The sequence below is a fragment of the Anolis carolinensis genome, chromosome 2, assembly GCF_035594765.1.
Source record: "Anolis carolinensis isolate JA03-04 chromosome 2, rAnoCar3.1.pri, whole genome shotgun sequence".
Taxonomy (NCBI): domain Eukaryota; kingdom Metazoa; phylum Chordata; class Lepidosauria; order Squamata; family Dactyloidae; genus Anolis; species Anolis carolinensis.
Genome location: NC_085842.1, coordinates 142,494,445 through 142,507,138, shown reverse-complemented (window position 1 = coordinate 142,507,138; position 12,694 = coordinate 142,494,445).

The window sequence follows — 12,694 nt, the reverse complement described above, 5'->3', positions numbered from 1 at the left end:
AGAGAACCACTGTTGTAGATAATGCAGGTGCCCATAGGTTGACAGGTGACTTGAAGGCACATACACACAAACAACATTAAAATAGTGTAAACATTTACTTAAAATTATAAAAAGCAGTTAACATAATTATTATATTATCATTATCATTATTTCTTATCTGCCTCTCACCATGGATCATTTTACAATGTAAAATGATTAGACTTTTACCTTGGACTGATCACAGTGTATTGACTATTTAGTGGACTATTAAGCTCCCTATCCCCAAGACTGAATGTATATTGATATCTTACATTGTAACCTCAAATGAAGCATCTCTTCAGGAATCCTGGAGGAACCCATCAACTGTCCCAAATTAATACATTTGCTGAATCTTTCAAAGACTTCCAGAAAGGCCCCCGAGCTTCCAGAAAATATCATATCCATGCAACATTCTCTTTCTAACATTTGGTAATAGTTGGTGATTATGAAATTTCTGTGGATAAGCAGCACAATATGATGGTTGTATTTTACTTGCCAAGGATGCTTCATTGATGGTGTCCCGACCTGTAGTTTTGGTTTTTTTCCTAACACCCCAAACTCCAACAGCTCCAATGAAAAACATTTTTTAAAAGGTGACAGTGGTGGTGATGGGTGGGGGGGGAGATCCCATCCAACTTGGAATGTTTATGAACCAATTTAAAGTATAACAATTTGCATATGTTTGCCTCAAATTTGGTTCCACTGTAATTATGATTTCACTTGAACATTTCATCATTACAGTTTTCTTGCAACTGAATTCTTACTTCTTAGAACTTATCACATCCTGCTTTGCAGAGAAACTGTGAAGATACCTGAAAGTAATAAGTAGGCATAGAAGAAGAAAAAACCTTTCATCCCTTTGCTATCTATCTACCACATAGCTGGGATGTAAGGAGGGAGAAACCTCCCCCTTCCCTTTTCTTTCATGTCTGAGCAAAACAGTAGCTGTTCCAAAGCATTAGACTCATGCATGAATACTATGAAAAAGATGAAGAGTTGGGGTGGGGTATGGAGACGCCATGATGCATTCTAAAAGCAATGGTTGTAAGTCCTAACTTAAAAGCATTAGTGTAAGTTCTTTGCAAGTAATGGGTTCTTTATTATTCATTTTTCTTGGCACTAGTTAAAGACTCCAGTAACGGCTTCTGTCTCTTCATATTTAGTGTATTATTGTTTGAAAAAGGCCAGGGGAAGGCCAGAGTGGTGCAAAAGTGATATTCACTCTTTTTAAAATATATATGTACATTTACCAAGAGCCAGACTAAAGGGGAATATAATCACCAGCAGCTGACAGACAATGACATTTTTATAGACCTCCTGGCAAACGCCCAGCGTGAGAGGAGCTGCGAGATTTTTGGATCTGCTTTCTGGGCTTTTAGCTGAATTCTGCTATAGGCTAACTGTTGCGAGGTCCCAGTGACAGGGAATCACAAGGATAGGTGAGTTCCCTCCCCCCACCTACTGTCTCTCTCACAAATCCTTTTGCTCTCTTCCTTTCTCTTGTCCCAGAGATGTGTCTTGCAGTTGCAATACATTTAGCTTCCGTTATTTTTGCTGTTCTTCACTTTGGGAATAAAAGCTTGAAATGATCCCAGCTGCAGGCTGTGTTCTTGAAGATCTCGGCATGTGACATTTATTTGTTTGAACTTCTCAACATTGGCTCACAATGTGAAATAAACATAGGAGCAGTGGAGTGTGGAAGGGACACAATCTAACCCAGCAAGGTTCCCTTAGTGGTTCATCTTGCCCAGCATGATCCTGTTTTGAGAGGAACAAGTCTTCAGTGACAAAGCAAATTACTCTCATGGCTCTCATTTACATTTCTGTCAATCCAATATTTAAGGAAGACACTAAGCAACAGGATACATGTTTTGCCCAGTTTATTAGGGTTCACAGTCACTAATATTTTAGAATTTTGAGAATTTAATGCTTCTTTGAACTCTGTTTTAATGTTATCTCTCCGTTAGCTTTTATCACAACTAAATGCTGATTTTTTCAAAACATTGGTGATAGATCTGTGCAGATATTTCTTGCACTTATATCCATGGTCTGAATGGACTTTGCTGGCCATTAATTTCAGTGAAGTCAGATTCAAGTTATTGTAACCCTATAAGTGAGAACCCACTTTGGGCCCTTCCAGACAGGGCCCATATCCCAGACCCTGTTGGACTTTTACCTGAGGTGTCCAAACGATGCTTCAGGTAAAAGTGAAGTAATTTGAGGCAAAGCAGGTAAGCCCTGCTTTGTATCAATGTATTTAGATACCCCATTAGATCTAATGGGGTATGGGCCTTGTGCAGACTTGTTCCCAGGTAGTCCTGGGACAACCCAGGGGCTTGTTTTCACAGCCCATCTCGGTTCTTCAGGCTCCATGGGCCCGGAGAACCGAGAACGGCACCTCCCTCAAAGTCTTAAAAATAAAGTAAAACTTACCATTAGGCCTCTCAGCAGGACTCCTGGAACATACCAGTGACGTACCAGGCCGGGGGGCAGGAGGGGGGGGGAACAAACAGCTCCAAAGTTTTTGAGATTGCATGGGGACAGCCAACGGGCAAAGCCCATTTTTTTCCTGGGGTGTGGGGGTTTTAACCTTTTCTGAAGCAGGTTTAACTTATGCCTGGAAGCACCCTTAGGCTCTTTGTTATTGTCCTGTTTTGTCTTTCAAGAACAGCCTTAAAACACTGGGTAAGTAAATGAAAACTGCTTTACTTCAGCAAAACATATAATATAGCACACTCAGTGGAATAATGCAAAAGGAAGCAAGGAAGTCTTAGGGTAAACACAGTTCTTAGTCTCTGTTAAATTCCCAAATCTAATAGCAGTCTTACTTCAGACAAAAAAACAGCAATAAATCCTTAGAAGCAGTTTCCGAGATGCAGACTTGAAGCAGGCACAAAGGGAGCGAAGAGTCAGTTTGTTACCAGCAAGAGCTGGCTGCACCTGCTTCTGCTTTATAGCCCTGAGTTCCCTCCCAGCTGATATGGCAGTTCCTAATTACTCAGTTGCATTTCTGGCAGCTATTCTAGCTGAATGACGTCTCTGCTCTGTTTCCTTTCACCTCTCCTGAAATGTGGGTACTTGCAAAATCTCCTCCTCAGATTGCAACTCACCCTCAGATTTATTTATTTATTTATTTATTTATTTACAGAATTTATATTCCGCCCTTCTCACCCCGAAGGGGACTCAGGGCGGATCACATTACACATATAGGCAAACATTCAATGCCTTTTAACATAGAACAAAGACAAGACAAACATAGGCTCCGAGCGGGCCTCAAACTCCTGACCTCCTGGTCAGAGTGATTCACTGCAGTGATTCATTACAGCTGCTCTCCAGCCTGCTCCACAGCCCGAGCCCATGAACATGAACACTTTCCTGCTCCCCTTTCTCTTCTGAAGAAGAGGAATCCCTAACAGTTATTAACACTTATACAATTTCACTTATACCAGATAGTTTTTATTTGTATTTCTAACAGATATTTTGTTATTAACAGGTTTGCTTGGTTTTGCAGACTTATGGCCATGGCTTTCTGGATTCAATCAATCCATCTATAATGTGGTCTTCCTTTTCTTTAGTGTCTCGCTTTTTCCATTATTGTATTGTTTAAGAAGTCATATTGTTTCATGATGTGTCCAGAGTATGATAGCTTCATTTTAGTCCATAGTATGATAGCTACAATTTAGTTATTTTAACACAAGATCTGACTTGATTTGTTACCAAACCCATTTACTTCTATTTTTGTTGGTCCATTGAACCAATGGAACTCTCCTCCAACATCACATGTCAAATGAAAGTTTTTTACTGTTGTCATTCTCCACTGTCCAACTTTGTAAAACATAAGTAGAAATAGGAAATACTATGGCATAGATGATCAAGTGGATTCCTGGAGCAGAAAATTGCCACCTAGCCCACTGCAATAAAAAGTTGTCCACCTCTGATAAAACTGTACTCAGATCCAGTGTGAGATGACTGTAGTCAGTTCAGGGTTGTAGCTGTGATGTTCCACATACGATGGACCAGACTTGGCCAGATTGGCACTAGCACAGTTTTAGTATCTTGCAGAAAACTTCCTTGCTTACTTCAGAAAGCAATCATCAGCTATGTTAGCTAATGAGTGAAATGAAGCTGTGTGCAGGTATCAGACCAGTCTGTAAGTCAAACTGTTGTACTGCCAGTCAAGGAGAGGAAACCACTTGCATAAATAGGTATCTCATACCTTTTTTGTTCCAAATAGCTCCCCCCCCCCTCGAGTGACTTTTTAAAGCTCTGAACATCATTTAATGAGAACAAATCCAAACACTTTATAACAGGCATGGCTTCTGAGACTTCTTGGCAGGAATAAGAAAGTCCTTGTTACTCTGTAAAGTAATTCGATACATTTTGAGACATTTCTCCCAGCATCACCACAGTTACATTTATTTCAGAAGAATTAAAGCATCTTGTGCCAACTTGTAATGCTTTGCCCTAGAAAGGTGATTGTATTCTTAACTATATATTTTCTTTTACAGTGTGAAATGAGGTGAAAGGGATTATTTTCTTTCCTTTTTTGTGGAGCAGGGAGGAAGAAAGGGCTTGTTGGGTGGTTTTTAAACACATGTGAAAGTATTACATGGTATTATTAATGTTTCACTTATACCAGATGGTTTTTATTTGTATTTCTAACAGATATTTTTTTTCTCATAAATGTTAGTTGAGCTTTGTCTATATTTACAGGCTAATTCTGGACTGACCACAGCCGGCATCATGGTGTTTGTAATCCCAGCTCCTGTATCCGAGGAGCACTTCTCCAGAGAAGAAGAGGAGATTCTCAGACCCCTGCCTGTAAATCTCTCTTGTCACTTTTGCTTCTTCCCTTTAGGACAGAGGGATGGTTTCAGATAACATCTCCAAATGGCTGGAAGCAATTTTCAGTGCCCATTAATTGCACTCATCTGCCAAAACCGCCTCTGAAAGCTTAATAACTTTGTAATTAAAGTGCAATTAACAAATTAACTTGTATATATCAAAGGGGATGATGCTGTTGTTGTTAATGAGGAGTTAATTAGCTGGTGTCATTGAGAGACCCTTGGGGCATCTTCAAAAGTGGGAACACTTTCTACACATGTATGAGGTTAATGGTGTCAGCCCACGTGAATGAATCAATTGCCCAGTGATGGGTTGCACCGTACGCAGTGTTCTGAGATGGCCCAGGTAGTGTCTTGTCCTAGTTATCTTGCTTCTAGGAAACATTGACTTCTCCTTCAGATGCATTTAGCCTCATAACTCCTAATTCCTAAGTGAGGATCCCAGTCTCTTATCCTGAATGCTACAAAATGCCTAACATTAACATTTATTTGAAAAGATATGAAGACATCATATTATTCATTATAACATGTATTTATTTTCCAATGTTTTCCTAGTCTGTGGCTTACAAAAATGCTAAAAAGTCACACAATACAAATGTTAACAATTATTCTATAAATAGAATTGAGAGCACTTAAAAGCATCACAGTTAAAAAGAATAAAACAGACACACACACACACACACACACACATAGAGATAATGCATCATATCATTAAAATACTTATTTAGATAAAGTATCACACAAGCCCTTTCCCTTGAGGAATCAGTCATAAAAGGCCCACAGAAAGAAAATGGTTTTTACCCACCTACACACTGATTGTAAGGCTGTGCCTACATTAGCAAATAAAAACACTTACCTTAAGCCAGTACTGGCAGCCCAAATGAGATACAGCTATTTCTGGAAAGAATCTTTCTGTTTTCCTTAACCTGAGTTTCCTCCAAACCAAACAAAGTTGGGGAAAATCCAGTGTTCCTGAAAACTTGCGGGTAATGTCAGGTTCTTTTGCTATGTGGACAGCTGGATTGAGCTTGATTCTGCCTGATCAGTCAGCCACATGACAGAAACCATGACATCTACCTTCCCTGTGTGAGAAGCTCAGAGGAGGAAGAAAAACCCCTTTTTGTTGATTACTCATCTGGACACCTGTTGCAGAACACAACAGAAGTGATGGTGGCTAGAGTAGGGCTCAAATCCTGTTTCATCTTGTTGTGGAATTTTGTTTGGATGCGGGTGAAGAAAGCAGATTGACAGCAGAAGTTGTCTTCAAGATAGTTTACTTTTGGCCAAGAGCAGGTGACAATGTTAGCTAATGCCCAGAAAACGCAATGCAACACCTTGCCTGTAGTGGCTTTCCAATTTATAGAAATTTACACAAGCATGCGCAGAAAGCTAACTGACAATGGAATTTGCTGACTATTATCCTTTTGGACATGTATAGTTGCCTTGTAATTTATATAACTCATTACATCAGGTAAAATGTCCATAGTTTGTCCCACGTCCGTACTATCCTCAGGTGACATATTCATAGTTCATCCCACGTATGCATTATCCAGCAAGCCAAATCACTATTGTGGTTTGCATGGCCTTATATTGTGAGCAAAAAGCAAATGTTAGGCAGAACATGTCCTTTCAACACTTTCATGGAAAAACAAGATTTTGAGTAAGGGTCTTCTAGGTAAGGAATTTTCAGGGTTTTTTAAAGAAAATATTCAAGAGCTGCTGCCTTAATCTGTTTCTTTCATGGTTTTGTACCGTTTCATCCATTTGGATTGCATGGAATGGTACAACCCCACGGGAACAAAAGAAACAGTGAAATGAAAGGAAAAGGAGAACAGTACCCATTTTGTCAGCTTATTTTCTGTACTTGGCTGTAGGTCCTGGCTCGCAGGGCCTTCAGCCAAGTGCCGGGCACTCGAAGCTTGTCGGCCCTGCCTGCTGGGCCTACAAGCATCGAGTGCTTAATGTCTTCTAGGGTGGCTCGCAAAGCCTGGCGCTTTGCCGTCCAAGGCTCGAAAATTATTTTTTTTCCAGACCTTTGACCAAAAAACCTATTTGTATAGGCGCCTATTTCCATAAGCGGTGGATGGAAACGGGGTCATACAAATGGAACAAACAGAAACAGTAAGTAATTCCATACAAATACACAAACCTAATGCTGGCTCCAGGTTGACTTTCTACCATCAAGGTCATTCCAGGGCCAATCTGGAGCATAATACTTCAGACTATCTCTGGATTAAGCAGTTAGTGTAGACATGCCCTATGAAGAAAGTTCTCGAGCTTGAGAGTGCCCATTGAGAAGGCCCTCTCATGTGTTCGCACTGTTAAAACCTGTGAGGGTAGTCGTACACAGAGAAGGCTTTCTCATATCTTTAAAGAATGGGCAGTTTCATATGAGAGAACACAGCACATCAGACTACGAGGACATGAACTGTAGAGGACCTTATGAATAGTGCCTAGAAACGTATCAGCAATCAGTGAAGCTGTTGCAATAAGCAGTTCTTGGAATCCAGACCAAGTTAACAATCTGGTTGCAGTTTTTTTTGGACCAATTATCTTACGTATGTGTCCCTGTCAAATGTCAGACACCAACTGAGAGCCAAAATATAGTTTATTAAAGTAATAGTCCAAAAATAGTTCAGTAAATTAACAGAGACTTGAAACATTTAATCATCAGTGTTATAAGGCAGTCAAAGCAGGAAAAACGGCAAAAGCACTAATTGGCATATAATCCGGATTAACCAGAGATATAATCCGGATTTAACATAGAATACTTGAACTCAGCCCAAAAGCTCAAAATGGGCTTAAAATGGCAAAACAAACAAAGGCAAACAGTTATGAAGCCCCAAAAACTTTCCCAAAACCCAGAAGTACAACAGCGATTCCAAACTGAAACAAGAACCCAAACCAGGCGAAAAAGCTCTTTGCTGTGAGCGGCAAAAACAAGCGAAACTGGAAATCGCTGAAGTGTTAGCGGCAAACCGCTGCAGAGATAAACGCCGAGCCAGGAATTAAAGGAGCAGAACGCTGTAACGTAGTCAAGCCGGTCTGAAGTCGGGATAAGGAAAATGAGTCAGGGTCAGAAACAAAGCCAGTAGTCAGCAACAGTAGACAGCCACAAAGACAGGAATGACGACAAGCCGAGTTTGAGAGCGAAGAGATAAGCCGAGTTGAGTTCCAGTCCAAGGGGTGAAGTCGTCACTAAAAGGTCCACGTCATGGAATGGCACAAAGAGCCAAGACAACGGAGGCGAACAGCAGCTAATGCAAAATAGTAATAACAGTGCAGTCCAGGGAAACCCACACAATTCCAACCCTCCGTTGCAGAATAACCCGGATCAAACATCTGTTGCAAAGTCCCAAGCCAGTCTTCAGAATCACGTACAGGAAACCCAATGGCGCCCAGCAACACTTTGCCACACGCAAAGCATAGTGACCCAACATCCCCAATTTATTTAGGTTTCCTTGGGCGTCCAAACCTCTAACGCCCTTGGATCAGGTGTCCCAAACTCCTCATCAGAATGTGAGCTCCAAACAGTCAATGCCCTTGGATCAGGTGTCTCAAACTCCTCATCAGAGTCAAGATCATCCTGCCCACACCCAACTCTATCCACACCTGTGGAACTACCCTCATTCCTCCAGGCAGACCATGTGGGATCTGCTTCTGAAGATACCCAAGTCTCTGCAGCATTTACAGCATCCATGGACCCAGATTCCTCCCCAAGATCCTCCGGAGCCCGTGCCAATCTATGCCAACTTCCTCCATCACCACTGGTTCCTCAGCATCCAGTTCCAGCTCAAGATCCCCTCCCAAGTCCCCACATGAATCCTCCTCGGAAGACTCCTCATCAATCTCCCTGATTCTCTTCCTGTATAAATCTTCCAGCGAGCCCTCCTCGCAAGGGTTCTTCCTTCCTCTCCTAATCCCTCCATTATCACTCACAGCCTCAGAAGACTCATTCACAACAGTCCCTCCTTCTATCTCTCTTCTACACATTCTATTGAATAGTTAGGTGTAAAGGTAGGTATTTTTGCTTCTAAAAAATACAGAATGTTAATGTGGTTACTATGCCCCATTTTAAAAATTGGCAGCAACATCACCATCATCACCAACAACATTCAGGTATCTGATGCTGTGGCCCAGAGCTTGGAATTGTGGTTCTTCAGCCTGGAATTCACAGAACTGTCCATGCTGGTGGGTGGATTCTCAGAGCTGTGATCCAAAAATATAATTTTTCCAAACTGTGACTTGGCCCTTCCTTCTCTTACCAGAAAGCCCACAACTAGAACATTGTGGTCCTGGCTGGAATCCTACATGTACTTCTGAAGACTAAGACTCTCTGAACAGACTGTTCCTCGCTTTCATGTAAGCATGAATGAAAATGCATTGCTAGCTGCCGCACTAATAATACCTGCCAGAACAAATTGTTATGATAGACTTTCTACTCATTTTCAAATTTTGTATTTTATGAATGCAGGGTTTTTTTAGTGGCCTTTTTCTAGGACTGAATTTAGTTTGCTGGCATGCTTTATTTCTCAAATATACTATTGCCAATCCTGTCCAACATGTATCATGTTAATGAATTTCTGGATTGTCCCTGTTAGGTTCACATAAAGCTTTTAGTAAGTTATATATGTGTGTGTGTATATTCACATTACACAGTAGTTTTAATCAAGCTAAATTAAGCCTAAAAGTGTTGGGAATGGCTCCTTTCCTTTCAGTCATTACTTCTTGAAAGTCTGCTCACTGGTAGTACACAGGAAAAGGGGGATTTTGTGTTACCAAAGAGAGAAATAGAACAAAATTGTTTCAGGACTACACACAGTGTTTAATTTCCTGTTTCCAACTAAAGTAACAATGCAATTAGAATGTATTTTTAAACTCTATCACCTACTAGGAAATTTACCCAGCATTGCCTAGATTGATGATGCTTTCACTTCTGCTTTGAATAAAACACAATTTAAGTGGTAGGAGCTATAAACTGGAGCTTGTTGATTGATCCCAAACTTACATTAACATGCCTGAGGTGTTGGACTCTATGTATGTATTAGGTTTGGTTAAAATCAGTTCTTAAAGTGTATCCTAAAGTGTGTTTCTTTTTTACTTTTGAAATACCTGTTCGGAAGGTATCCAAAGTCACTGATGGTCAGATCTAAAGCTTGTCCTTGTGGTCTCCCTACTCAATCACACACCATGTTGGTCATTCTGTGATGAAAATATATAAAGGACTTGAAATTATAGCATAGATTCTTAACTGGTCTCCTTAGATCCCAAGGTAGCTTTTGAAGTGATATCAAACTAAATTAATCGTACAGTATTGATGCACCCTTAGAGGTTCCAATGTTTAATCTATAAATCTACAAAGGTCACTGAGTCACTCCCAATTTCTTTTCAGAACCTTTTGAGGTAGAATTCCACTTCCCCTGCAGCCTTCAAGGGAAACAGTGGGAAAAAGTAGGTTTTTGTGGGTTTTTTTTTTTACTTAACCCACCATTTTTTCAGCTTCGGAGGGTTTGGGGATCTGCGGTAGGGTTGATAGAGTAAAAATTGAGGTGGGCTCCTGTACCTTTAATGGTTGTGTAAAAGAAGAACTTTCATCAGCTGTTCCTTGTCACACAAACAGATAAGAAACATTGCCTGTTGAAACTCCCTCTTCCATACAACCATTAAAAGTACAGGGGCCCTCTCCAACTATTATTCTGACAACTCTCCTTCAGGAAGAGGTCTACGCAATTTTACCACTATTCACTGATCACGTCAATGAAAATAGCACATTTTGAAATTTTCCAATGTACCATGTACTTCTACCAAAATATCTTCTATTCTTTATTATGTATTCACAGGAATACATTATTATGCTTCTTGATAATTTAATAGTTGAAGGCAGCAGCAAATGAACTGAAATTGTTTCAAAATAATGGGTTTCAAAAGCATCAAAAGAGTCATCAAACTGCATTGTTCCAAAATCAGATCAGTCCTTCAACATAATAGACTTGTTCTATTAGTTCAAAGGGCAAAAGCTGAAGCTGATACAATTATTTCACTGCTTTTCAAATTTGTAAATCAAGTATTCATTTCCTCTGATGAAAACTGACATTAAAACAGTCGCCCTCTAAGACATTTCCTGATCATTTAATTTAATATGTCAGCTTCAACCAATATTAGATCAGACATTTTGTCAGCATTGGAGCCCATGTGACAAACTGCCAGCCAACCTTGGTCTATTCTCTGTAGTCATCTAGGATATAGGATTGGTTGACTCCACATTTACAGATATTGTCCCAAGAATTAAAAATGTAATGTTTCCCTGCAACAAATTAAAGACCCACAATAATGGATCCCATTTGTAAAAGTTCTGTTTTCAAAATGGATCCAGATAGTTAGTAAATTTCCCCTGTATGTTGGTAGTTCAAAGCAAACAATTAAAAGCTTGTCACTCCTAATAATTCTCATATTATGCTTACATGGCTGAATTATTGAATTCTTCTGCTCTGATTCAGAACCAGAAATGCAAATTCAAACCATAAAAGTTGTTGGTAAGAGTACCAAGCTAACAGAATACATCCCTATTGATACTGCTCTGGATTCCTGTTGGTGGGGAAGAATAGTGTATGGCTATTATACCTATGTCTTCTTTGTGGACTTTGCAAAGGCATTTGGATGAACCAAATAGCTGTATAAAATCCACATTGAATTGGATTATATGGCAGTGTGGACTCATAATCCTGTTCAAAGCAGATATTGTGAATTATCTCCCTTGATATTTTGGGTTATATGGCTGTGTGGAAGGGTCCTCAGAGAATGGAATTTCGGACTCAATCAACTGATCAAGATCTTTGGTCCAGTGATGTTCACATTGATTGAGCTCTTTACTACCTGTTTCAAAATGTGTCATCTATATGTGTGAAGGTTTCCAACTCCCAAACCCATTTACTATTTTACTATGTTATATTTGGGTAGGGAAGCTTGTGTCTTAAGCTCTGTTTGGCCATGATTTTACTGCATAACCTTGAACTTTTCTGCCAGTCTCACATTGCTGAGTACAAGTATGTAATCAAAAAATCCGCACATATATTGCACAAGCTCCTTAGAGGAAAGAAGGCCACAACAGTCATAAAGACTAGTGATTAAAGCTAGCATGACTGATCTCCACCTGGTCTATCACTTCTATGGAAGGAATAAATAACACACAAACAACGCACTAGCACCTACCCACACCCCATTTTGGTGATAAAGGTTTTCCCCTGCCATTGACTGACCAGATTTCAGCTCATTGATACAAGGCCAAATGGCTGACAGGGAACAACAACTATTGACCTGGTTCAAATTCAGATGAATGGCCCTGTGGTGAAAGGCCAGTGATCTCATTATCGGTCACCTCGGACATCTGGTCCCCAGAGGCTTAAAATGCATTGAGAATAACAGCAAATGGCTTATTTTGTGGCCTAATTCCCTTCGAACACACTGGGACTAGGATGGGTAAGTTCTACCTGTTTGTTTGCTCATCTGTATATAAATGTTGCAGGTGACTGGAAGAAACACAGAACATTGTTTTCATGCAGTTCTTAATAAACTGGATGGATTGCTGAATATTTCATTCACATTGCAGTGCTGAGCTCTATCTATAATCTGCAGTTCCCTCCAACATCCATTTCTGAACTCTATTTCCATAAGTGATTTCCCAATGCAAATATGTATTACCAATGCTTAAGGCCCTCCTTGTCCTTTGTTTCTCATCACCGGTCTTTGACATCCAATGGGATTATGTTCCATAACTGCTTCACTCTTGAGTGTGCAAGGCTTTGTTCTTTATAGTTCCGCCACCCCAGGCTTTG